Consider the following 13,074-nt stretch of genomic DNA (forward strand, 5'->3'; position numbering starts at 1 on the left):
CAGTTGGGGTCTATAAGATACAATATGAGGTCCTAAACCTAACATGAAAGTGCGTCCTTGTAGCTGTGTGGGCTAGTGTTTGCTTTGGGGTAAGTTGAGCCAATGGCCATGGGGTTAAGTTGAGCTTTTGGCCACAATAATATGATTATATTTAGTTCGTTTTATAAAGAAAATATGCATAGTCTTTTTGCATATGAACTCAAGATAGTGCACTTCTATTGTTACATCATGCCCTGTGTATACAAGCATAAAACAAGGTCTTATCTGATGACATGGAGTCTGAGCTTGCTAGGTATATCAAGAATCTCACAGACCAGCTTCATGGGCTTAGTAGCTTCAAATGCAGAAAAGTTGCCCACAAATTGGCCAGTGGAGGTTGCTATGGGGAGGACAGCTCGTAATAATGGCTGAAAGGAAGTGTAATGGCTGGAATGGAGTGAATGGTATCAAACACGAAAACCCAAAATACGTCTTTGATACCATTCACTCCTTTCCAGCCATTATGAGCGGTCCTCCCCTGAGCAGCCTCCACTCGAAGTGGCACATTTAAACATCTTCCCTGTCCCAGACAACTGGTCAAGAAATGGAAGGGTAAGTGATATTGAACAGAGATGTCTACAGAACTAATATGGCGCCGGAGCAAAAGGAAGTCATTTTACGTGTCCCCAACCGATTGTGTTTTTTGTTCGTTTATCTGCGTTGTTTGTAACTTATTTTTTTTACATAATGTTGCTGCTACCGTCTCTTACGAACAAAAATAAGTTCTAGACATCAGGACTGAGATTACTCACCACGGACTCACAGAATTTTCTTCTTTCACGACTCTGACGAGCCCGAAGCAGAGGATATATACGGCTCCCTAGGTGACAGGCCCCGACCCCCATGATCTGCGTGAAGAGGCGGCAGTGAAAGAGAAGCCGGAGAGTGGGCTGCCTTCTGAGAAGGTGATCGAATAAACCCCCACTCCCCTCAATTCTGCTAGCAAAAGTACGATCTTTGGATAAAATTGACAAGTTACGGGGAAGATTAAACTACCAACGTGGCATTAAAAACTGTAACATCAGGGCCTCCCGGGTGGCGCAGTGGTTAAGGGCGCTGTGCGCCAGCTGTGCCACCAGAGACTCCCAAGCTCTGTCGTAACCGGCCGCGACCGGGCGGTCCGTGGGGCGACGCGCAATTGGCCTAGCGTCGCCCGGGTTAGGGAGGGGTTGGCCGGTAGGGATATCCTTGTCTCATCGCGCACCAGCGACTCCTATGGCGGGCCGGGCGCAGTGCACGCTCACCAAGGTTGCCAGGTGCACAGTGTTTCCTCCGACACATTGGTGCGGCTGGCTTCCGGGTTTGATACGCACTGTGTTAAGAAGCAGTTGGGTTGTGTATCGGAGGACGCATGACTTTCAACCTTCGTCTCTCGAGCCCGTATGGGAGTTGTAGCAATGAGACAAGATAGTAGCTACTAAACAATTGGATAACACGAAATTGGGGAGAAAACGGGGTAAAAAAATAAAAAATAAAACTAACATCGTATGCTTCAAGGATGACAATATGTTCGTGGCTGAACGATGACAATATTAATATTAATATCCTGTCTCAGCCACCAGTATTTATGCTGCAGTAGTTTATGTGTCGGGGGGCTAGGGTCAGTTTGGAGTCCTTCTCCTGTCCTATTCGGTGTCCTGTGTGAATCTAAGTGTGCGTTCTCTAATTCTCTCCTTCTCTCTTTCTTTCTCTCTCTCAGAGGACCTGAGCCCTAGGACCATGCCCCAGGACTACCTGACATGATGACTCCTTGCTGTCCCCAGTCCACCTGGCCGTGCTGCTGCTCCAGTTTCAACTGTTCTGCCTTATTATTATTCGACCATGCTGGTCATTTATGAACATTTGAATATCTTGGCCATGTTCTGTTATAATCTCCACCCGGCACAGCCAGAAGAGGACTGGCCACCCCACATAGCCTGGTTCCTCTCTAGGTTTCTTCCTAGGTTTTGGCCTTTCTAGGGAGTTTTTCCTAGCCACCGTGCTTCTACATCTGCTTGCTTGCTGTTTGGGGTTTTAGGCTGGGTTTCTGTACAGCACTTTGAGATATCAGCTGATGTACGAAGGGCTATATAAATACATTTGATTTGATTTGATATTAACATACAGCTGGCTGGTTATACGATGTACCGGCAGGATAGAACAATGGCGGATTATGTATTTTGTAAATAACAGCTGGTGCACAATACTGTATCTAAGGAAGTCTTGAGCTATTGCTCGCCTGAGGTTGAGTATATACATTTACATTTACATTTACATTTACATTCCATGAATTAAACTTCGACCTACCAACACCATCACCCACTTATCCCAAGGCAGCTCAACTTACCCTGTAAGTTGTGCCAAGAGACCATTTTTTGGGGGGGGTTATGTTTACATGAATTCTGATTATTTCCAGGATTACACAAATTGCTGAAATATGTGTTGATATCTTTGTTATAAAGAATACTATTTCCCTTGACGTAATGATGCTAAATGTATAAAATGGCTCAACATACCCAACTCTAATCTATATCTTTGTAGTGAGTGATTTTCAAGCCAGTAACACAATGACATAAAACTGAGGGACATACAGTGCCTTGCGAAAGTATTCGGCCCCCTTGAACTTTGTGACCTTTTGCCACATTTCAGGCTTCAAACATAAAGATATAAAACTGTATTTTTTTGTGAAGAATCTGTCAGGACCCGGTTACGAACCCGGGTCTCCGGAGTGAGAAACAGTCACTTAACCAACTGAGCCACGAATAGTCGGCAGAACCCAGAAGATGAGGCAGACACAGCAGTACTTGAGACGGTGTATTTAATGAAGTAAAAAAAGTGAAGTTCTTCAGGAAAACATGTAACTCCACAACCTCAAAAGGAATCCTACAAGAACAAAGGTAATCCTCCAAGACAAAAAAGGTAAATCCACAAGGTGGAAGGTAAAGCACAAAAAGCCTCAAAAGATACTCAAAAAACAAACAAACAAGAACAAAAAACAGAATTCCACAAGAGAGTCCACCGGGATCAACAAGAGTTCTCAGAGTACTAGGGCTGGGTGCTAACATACAAACACAGAGCAAAGAACAGAGGAAAACAAAGGGTTTAAATACAATCAGGGGAAACGAGGCACAGGTGCAAATAATAATGGGGATCAAGGGAAAACAAAAGGTCAAAAGGCACAATGGGGGCATCTAGTGACCAAAAACCGGAACAACCCTGGCCAAATCCTGACAGAATCAACAACAAGTGGGACACAATCATGAAGTGGAACGACATTTATTGGATATTTCAAACTTTTTTAACAAATCAAAAACTGAAAAATTGGGCGTGCAAAATTATTCAGCCCCCTTAAGTTAATACTTTGTAGCGCCACCTTTTGCAGCTGTAAGTCGCTTGGGGTATGTCTCTATCAGTTTTGCACATCGAGAGACTGACATTTTTTTCCCATTCCTCCTTGCAAAGCAGCTCGAGCTCAGTGAGGTTGGATGGAGAGCATTTGTGAACAGCAGTTTTCAGTTATTTCCACAGATTCTCGATTGGATTCAGGTCTGGACTTTGACTTGGCCATTCTAACACCTGGATATGTTTATTTTTTAACCATTCCATTGTAGATTTTGCTTTATGTTTTGGATCATTGTCTTGTTGGAAGACAAATCTCCGTCCCAGTCTCAGGTCTTTTGCAGACCCCATCAGGTTTTCTTCCAGAATTGTCCTGTATTTGGCTCCATCCATCTTCCCATCAATTTTAACCATCTTCCCTGTCCCTGCTGAAGAAAAGCAGGCCCAAACCATGATGCTGCCACCACCATGTTTGACAGTGGGGATGGTGTGTTCAGGGTGATGAGCTGTGTTGCTTTTACGCCAAATATAACGTTTTGCATTGTTGCCAAAAAGTTCAATTTTGGTTTCATCTGACCAGAGCACCTTCTTCCACATGTTTGGTGTGTCTCCCAGGTGGCTTGTGGCAAACTTTAAACAACACTTTTTATGGATATCTTTAAGAAATGGCTTTCTTCTTGCCACTCTTCCATAAAGGCCAGATTTGTGCAATATACGACTGATTGTTGTCCTATGGACAGAGTCTCCCACCTCAGCTGTAGATCTCTGCAGTTCATTCAGAGTGATCATGGGCCTCTTGGCTGCATCTCTGATCAGTCTTCTCCTTGTATGAGCTGAAAGTTTAGAGGGACGGCCCGGTCTTGGTAGATTTGCAGTGGTCTGATACTCCTTCCATTTCAATATTATCGCTTGCACAGTGCTCCTTGGGATGTTTAAAGCTTGGGAAATCTTTTTTTATCCAAATCCGGCTTTAAACTTCTTCACAAGAGTATCTCGGACCTGCCTGGTGTGTTCCTTGTTCTTCATGATGCTCTCTGCGCTTTTAACGGACCTCTGAGACTATCACAGTGCAGGTGCATTTATACGGAGACTTGATTACACACAGGTGGATTGTATTTATCACCATTAGTCATTTAGGTCAACATTGGATCATTCAGAGATTCTCACTGAACTTCTGGAGAGAGTTTGCTGCACTGAAAGTAAAGGGGCTGAATAATTTTGCACGCCCAATTTTTCAGTTTTTGATTTGTTAAAAAAGTTTGAAATATCCAATAAATGTCGTTCCACTTCATGATTCCCACTTGTTGTTGATTCTTCACAAAAAAATACAGTTTTATATCTTTATGTTTGAAGCCTGAAATGTGGCAAAAGGTTGCAAAGTTCAAGGGGGCCGAATACTTTCGCAAGGCACTGTACATGACACAAGTAACAATTTTTTTTAATAGCCTTTGTTTTTATTGATCTATACATTATATTTAATACTTTTGTTCACTTTCTAGCATTCAAAATAACAGATCTCTAATTTGCTTACCTTAAGTACTTTAAAGATTGCATAAACAAAGTTTTGCAAATAAAGGACTTGCATTGTTTTATCATTGATAAACAGATCAATATGAACTAAAACATGTAAGATGTGTGACTGTCATTTTAAAGTGTTTTTCATGGTTGCAAAGTCCAGGGCCGCAAATACCACTGCAATTCAAGAAAAACCCACCAAGCACATTTTTTAAGTGCATGGACAAACTATTACAAACTGTCACAACATACAGGTGGAGGATAGTAGCCATTTCGATACTTCCAACACACATACACACACACACACAAACAATGAGCTGCAGTCAGTCAGGGAAACTGCTAAACTGACGAGCTCTCCCCTGTCATTTCATTGCCCGCTCCTCTCTCTCTCTTCTTTCCCCCTTCCTCCTCCTCTCCTGTGCTGGCCTGGAGGGGATATGAATAATTCGGCTGATTTCCCTGTAAAGGCAGGGCCTCTAATTCAATCATGTGGCCGGGTTTGATCAATGACTCTTCAGCAGCTACAGCACCAGCCTATCAGCCTCCATCCCCTGGTTAAGACATGTGGGCTCTTTCAACTCCCATCACCATGCTAAAATGTACCATCACACACTGCAACCAGTTCTCCAACAGGTGCAAATAAATATAATATAATATAATATGCCATTTAGCAGACACTTTTATCCAAAGCGACTTACAGTCATGTGTGCATACATTCTAAGTATGGGTGGTCCCGGGAATCGAACCCACTACCCTGGCGTTACAAGCGCCATGCTCTACCAACTGAGCTACAGAAGGACCACACAAATACACTCATTCACCTGGAACTGAAAACAGATATAAACTCACCAAGGCAAGGCAAAGACATTTGAAATGTCACACTCCAGTGAGAGCAAGACAACAAAGAAAGGAAGCAAAAGAGAAAGAGAGAATTTGACCCCACACACAAACAAACGATATCCTCTTCCGGTATTCAGTCAATTTGAGGTAGTCACTCTGGGCTAGGGCTTATCCCAGAAATTGCCTGAGAGTAGGTGAGAGTTTCATGACGTGTGTGTGCATCCTCTTTCAAGTCATCCAGAGGAGAGGACTGGGAGCCTTTACTTGGACAAATTATTGTTATTTTATTGTGTTACTTTTTAACTGTGCATTGTTGGGTGGGGGCTCGTAAAGCAAGCATTTCACAGTAAAGTCTACGGCTGTTGTATTCGGTGCATGCGACAAATACAATTTTATTTGATTCACAGGTCACAGCTGGAAGTAGTCAGAGGACGTCATATCTTTACTCCATATATCCCCAGAGCATTCCGTATGGAGAAGATGTGAAATGTACCACTTTATAGCACCCTATGGATCACCAAATACTAAGACGCACAGTTGCACCAGAGAGTGGTGTTCACAACTGTATGTGTGCTGGGCGATCTGCCCCTTCATGTTGCATTGTTATTTTACCTTTATTTAACTAGGCAAGTCAGTTAAGAACAAATTCTTGTCTTCAACGACAGCCTAGGAACAGTGGGATTGATCAAAGGAAAGAAGTTATTCACATACTGCAGGCCTCCATGACAGGCTCAGTATGATTGGAGAGGAGAAGGAATTAGAATATGACACACACAGACATAAAACACACACACACTACATGGCTCTATGCTAATAAAAATTTTAAAAATAAGGTGTGAATCTGTGGAGGTAGCTAGTCTCGTGAGGTAGATTCCCCAGGTCCCCTATGGTGAGTAATTTCCACACAGCCATGCAGCACTTGGCTATTTTTATACTGTAAATCAGGAAAATGTTTTTTTCTCCCTGGGCCTCCCATGGGTAATCAGCTGCGGTATGGGCTGGGCGTCTCTAGCAATGGCCCATGGAGAAGCAGCGTCACCAGGTGGCCCCATGGGAGGGAGGTGTCTACATGTCCCTGCTCATTTAAGAGACAGATTAAAGCTTTCTCAGCTCAGCTGCACAGCAGGGGCCACACAACTACCTATTTGACTTAAGGAGAAGGACCAGCACTGTGCTATGTGACCAGCACTGTGCTATGCATTCAGTACTGCAAGGTAGGCTCTTGTTAGGGAGACCAAAACGTCAATACCTTGCTCTCACTCACCCCCCCACCCCATGTCTCTTCATCCTCCTCTCCATCTCTCTACTATAGTGATACTGCAGCACTATTTACATCACTATATTGCATGATATAAAGCAATAGCATGTAATCTTTTAGAGACTCCCAGTATGATGTCACCATCTAAAAACTGTAATAGGTCAAAAGGGACACTGTCATCACAACGTAAATAACTTCACAGGAGGCATCTGGGAATACTGTATTATAGTGAATTAGGAAGTGATATGTCTCCTTTACAGTATTTACAGTCCACGGTAGCTCTGTGTTGGCCAACTCTCATGTTCCCCACCAACCCACCAGCAGCAGCCCCAGCTCATCACCAACCCACCAGAAGCAGCCCCAGATTACCACCAACCCACCAGAAGCAGTCCCAGCTCACCATCAACCCACCAGCAGCAGCCCCAGCTCACCACCAACCCACCAGAAGCAGCCCCAGCTTACCACCAACCCACCAGAAGCAGCCCCAGCTTACCACCAACCCACCAGAAGCAGCCCCAGCTCATCACCAACCCACCAGAAGCAGCCCCAGCTCACCATCAACCCACCAGCAGCAGCCCCAGCTCACCACCAACCCACCAGAAGCAGCCCCAGCTTACCACCAACCCACCAGAAGCAGCCCCAGCTTACCACCAACCCACCAGAAGCAGTCCCAGCTCATCACCAACCCACCAGCAGCAGCCCCAGCTCACCACCAACCCACCAGAAGCAGCCCCAGCTTACCACCAACCCACCAGAAGCAGCCCCAGCTTACCACCAACCCACCAGAAGCAGTCCCAGCTCATCACCAACCCACCAGAAGCAGTCCCAGCTCATCACCAACCCACCAGAAGCAGTCCCAGCTCATCACCAACCCACTAGAAGCAGCCCCAGCTTACCACCAACCCACCAGAAGCAGCCCCAGCTTACCACCAACCCACCAGAAGCAGCCCCAGCTTACCACCAACCCACCAGAAGCAGCCCCAGCTTACCACCAACCCACCAGAAGCAGTCCCAGCTCATCACCAACCCACCAGAAGCAGTCCCAGCTCATCACCAACCCACTAGAAGCAGCCCCAGCTTACCACCAACCAACCCACCAGCAGCAGCCCCAGCTCACCACCAACCCACCAGAAGCAGTCCCAGCTCACCACCAACCCACCAGAAGCAGTCCCAGCTCATCACCAACCCACCAGAAGCAGTCCCAGCTCATCACCAACCCACCAGCAGCAGCCCCAGCTTACCACCAACCCACCAGAAGCAGTCCCAGCTCATCACCAACCCACCAGAAGCAGTCCCAGCTCATCACCAACCCACCAGAAGCAGTCCCAGCTCACCACCAACTCACCAGCAGCAGCACCAGCTCACCACCAACCCACCAGCAGCAGCCCCAGCTCACCATCAACCCACCAGCAGCAGTCCCAGCTCACCACCAACCCACCAGCAGCAGTCCCAGCTCACCATCAACCCACCAGCAGCAGCCCCAGCTCACTACCAACCCACCAGAAGCAGCCCCAGCTCACCACCAAACCACCAGAAGTAGTCCCAGCTCACCACCAACCCACCAGCAGCAGCCCCAGCTCACCACCAACCCACCAGCAGCAGCCCCAGCTCACCACCAACCCACCAGCAGCAGCCCCAGCTCACCACCAACCCACCAGCAGCAGTCCCAGCTCAACACCAACCCACCAGCAGCAGCCCCAGCTCACCACCAACCCACCAGCAGCAGCCCCAGCTCACCATCAACCCACCAGAAGTAGTCCCAGCTCACCACCAACCCACCAGCAGCAGCCCCAGCTCACCATCAACCCACCAGAAGCAGCCCCAGTTCACCATCAACCCACCAGCAGCAGCCCCAGCAGCCCCAGCGAAGGTGTAGGCTATATGTCATGGATTTATTAGACTTTTTAAAATGGCTTGTAGGCTGTGTGGAAGCCCGGAGATCCTAAATGTGTTTATGTTAATTAACGGTTAATTACCATGAAACCGACAGATATTTGCTTGACAATCACCGCCACAACCCTATGTGGGAGTGCCCTGCAGTTTAACAATTTTGGGAAAAAGTTTTTTTTTTATATTTCAAAGAGCATGAATGTAAATATTCAGAGTCCCCAACCATTATGTTACTTAATGACGATTGAATCTCTCAATCAAATAAGAGAAGCTTACTGCCAGCAGGTAGCACTGCTGTGAAATAAATCAGCTCTAGGAAGAGTCTCGGTGGTTCCAAACGTCTTCCATGTAAGAATGATGGATGCCACTGCGTCCTTGGGATCTTCAATGATGCAGACCTTTTTTGGTACCCTTCCCCAGATCTATGCCTCGACACAATCTTGTCTCGGAGCTCTACGGACAATTCCTTCGACCTCGTGGCTTGGTTTTTGCTCTGGCTTGGTTTTTGCTCTGACATGCACTGTCAACTGTGGGACCTTATATATTGGGCTCCCGAGTGGCGCAGCGGTCTAAGACACTGCATCTCAGTGCTTGAGGCGTCACTACCAGACAACCTGGTTAGAATCCAGCACTTCATGATGACAGAAGTGAGTGCAGGGCAATAGTCACTTAGTTCAGTTACATTTGCATTCTTGGGAATAGGGACAAATGGTGGCCATCTTGAAGCATGTGGGAACAGCAAACTGGGATAGGGAGAGATTGAATATGTCCTTAAACACACCAGCCAGCTGAGGACACGGCTAGGGATGTCGTCTGGGCCGGCAATCCTGCAAGGGTTAAAATGTCTTACTCACGATGGCCACGGATAAGGAGAACCTACAGTCCTTGGTAGCTGGCTGTGTCGGTGGCACTGTGTTATCCTCAAAACGAGCAAAGAACGTGTTTAGCTTGACTGTGAGCAAGGCATTGAAGTTTGCGACGTAGCTGGTTTTCCTTTAGTAGTCCGTGATTGTCTGTAGACCCTTCCACATACATCTCGTGTCTGAGCCGTTGAATTGCGATTCCACTTTGTCTCTATACTGACGTTTCGCCTGTTTGATTGCCTTAAGGAGGGAATGACCACTCTGTTTGTATTCTGGCACATTCCCAGTCACCTTGCCATGGTTAAATGCGGTGGTTCGCTGCCAAAGGTGATTCAACAAAGTACTGGTTAAGGATCTGAATACTTACAGTGGGGCAAAAAAGTATTTAGTCAGCCACCAATTGTGCAAGTTCTCCCACTTAAAAAGATGAGAGAGGCCTGTAATTTTCATCATAGGTACACTTCAACTATGACAGACAAAATGAGAAACAAAATCCAGAAAATCACATTGTAGGATTTTTATTGAATTTATTTGCAAATTATGGTGGCACAATTGGTGGCTGACTAATTACTTTTTTGCCCCACTGTATGTACATCTGATATTTCAGTTTCTTATTTTTTTTAATTAATTTTCATACATGTTTTTCAAAAAACCTGATTTGCTTTGTCATTATGGGGTATTGTGTGTAGATTGATGAGGGGAAAATTTAATAAAGCTGTAACGTAACAAAATGTGGAAAATGTCAAGGGGTCTGAATACTTTCCAAAATGCACTGTAGAACGCTATAGACTCATCAGCTCCCGCTTTCTCCCGTTGTGCTCTTTATAACAAACTATTCTGGGGAAGTACGGTAAGCTTCATAATGTAAAATAATGTGACAAGGCGAAATTAACTCAATCTGCTTTCTCTCGTAACATATTGCATATTGACTGCAGGTATTTCCTTAAAAAGTAGTTAGAAAAAAATATTTAGTAAAAAAATATTTAAAAACTTCCAATAAATAGTTTGAACGGTATTGATGGTATATGAAAACCATCCCTTAGGTATTTCCAAATACCCTGGTATACGGTATAGTGCCCAACCCTACTGTAGTCCAAATACAATCAGTTACATTTGTCCTCAAGACAGAATAACCATACTATGAGACAGCAGTCACAGCTCAGCACATTAACAGAAGCTATCCTTCCTCGTCCGTCCTCAGTTCCATGTAGATAAGTCAGAGTGGAGACATGCTTCAGGCAGCACAGCTTTTTATGAGGCAAATTAACCATCAAGAGCACAGTTTAAGCATGCAACGGAGGAATGAGGGCTCATTTATATGGTTTCCAATTGTAATTCATATTTTATATTAACACAATCAATATGTCACAGCCCTGGTGCTAGACTGTAATGTCTTTGTCCTTGACGTGATTGCACCGTGGCTCTGGGCGGCAACTTGCTCACCCAATCAGTGAGAACATGAGGCCCGGTTCATCTCTGTCTCTGGGTGTCTCTACAGTGGTGGATCAGTGGGTAGCATGCTCTCTCAGTGTGTTATTCTAGTACTATAGCTACTATCACTACTACGGTCACCTAAGTGTGGTCTCTCTTTCTAGGAGGCCAGCCTCTGTTCCGTATTGCCTCGCTGAACTTCGGGGTCAGCTTCAGCATGTGAAGTAACCAAAAAAGTGTTAAAGAAATCAAAATATATTTTATATTTGAGATTCTTCAAAGTAGCCACCCTTTGCCTTGATGACAGCTTTGCACAGTCTTGGCATTCTCTCAACCAGTTTCTTGAGGTAGTCACCTGGAATGCATTTCAATTAACAGGTGTGCCTTCTTAATGCATTTGAGCCAATCAGTTGTGTTGTGACAAGGTAGGAGTGGTATACAGAAGATAGCCCTATTTGGTAAAATACCAAGTCTATATTATGGTAAGAACAGCTCAAATAAGCAAAGACAAACGACAGTCCATCATTACTTTAAGACATGAAGGTCAGTCAATACTGAACATTAACAACTTTGAAAGTTTCTTCAAGTGCAGTCGCAAAAACCATCAAGCGCTATGATGAAACTGGCTCTCATGTGGACCACCACAGGAAAGGTCTGCTGCAAAGGATAAGTTCATTAGAGTTAACTGCACCTCAGATTGCAGCCCAAATAAATGTTTCACAGAGTTCAAATAACAGACATCTCAAAATCAACTGTTCTGAGGAGACCGTGAATCAGGCCTTCATGGTCGAATTGCTGCAAAGAAACCATTACTAAAGGACACCAATAATAAGAAGAGACTTGCTTCGGCAAAGAAACATCAGCAATGGACATTAGACTGGTGGAAATCTGTCCTTTGGTCTGATGAGTCAAAATGTTAGATTTTTGGTTCCAACCGCTGTCTCTTTGTGAGACGCAGAGTAGGTGAACGGATGATCTCCACATGGGTGGTTCATCTGTATGCCATCTGTAAATACGAAATTACGAGCCTTGTTGGTTAAGCCACAGAAAAAGTTAGCAACCTTCCCACTAGCCATGATTGGCTGATATAAATGAGTGGGCTGGACATGCCGAGAGGGGAGAGCGGATTGGTCTGCCATATTGAAGGCTGCTGTCTATTTGAGCTCGTCAGTCTGTGTTGGTAATCCTGTCAAACAATGCTTTTTTATGTATTGTGTAGTGGAGCTGCATATGTGTTGCTCTCCACTTTCTGGAAGATCAAGTTTTGAAATCAGTGGAGTTAGAGTATGATAGCTAAAGAGATGGAGAAAACACCTGTCTCCGGATTACATCTTCAAACTAAGGGCAACTGTGGTATGGCATTCCTGACAGGGAGAAGCGTTCATCATGCATGATGATGTATACAGGTAAAATAGTCTAGCAATAGCTATCTACATTTTTAGATATTATTTTAATTTTGACAGAAAGTGGTTTCATTTCAAGCTAAAGTGTACTGTTAGCTAACATTAGCTGGCTGGCTCCCTAGCTGACGTTACTATTTGTTTCTCAGAGCTGTTTGCTTTTCTAGTTAGAGCCTAATGTTAGCTAGCTCCCAACACTGTGGCATTGTTGGCACTTTGTTCATTGTTGTTTAACTACCTAATGTCAGCTGGTTGTCTCATTAGCTAACATTACGTGTGTGATCTTAAACACTGTCTACCTAGCTAGATTCATGGTAGATTCATGGTTTACCTTGCTTGTCTTAAGCTAAAGTGTACTGTTAACTAGCTAGCTAACGATAACTGGCTGGCTCCCTAGCGTATTCTATTCTACAATGTAGAAAATAATACAAATAAATGAGTAGGTGTGTCTGAAATGTTGACTCGTACTGTATACACCCACCCACACACACACCCACCCACACACACACACACACACACA

At 44.9% G+C, this 13,074-nt stretch overlaps 1 protein-coding gene across 6 annotated transcripts in view; it reads right to left on the reverse strand.

The window, feature by feature from the left end:
* Window positions 1-13,074, reverse strand: part of si:dkey-246g23.2 (solute carrier family 66 member 2) — a 70,164-nt gene that overhangs the window by 18,869 nt on the left and 38,221 nt on the right. The gene's annotated exons all lie outside the window — the stretch shown is intronic.

Source organism: Oncorhynchus keta, chromosome 17 (assembly GCF_023373465.1).
Source record: "Oncorhynchus keta strain PuntledgeMale-10-30-2019 chromosome 17, Oket_V2, whole genome shotgun sequence".
Lineage (NCBI taxonomy): Eukaryota > Metazoa > Chordata > Actinopteri > Salmoniformes > Salmonidae > Oncorhynchus > Oncorhynchus keta.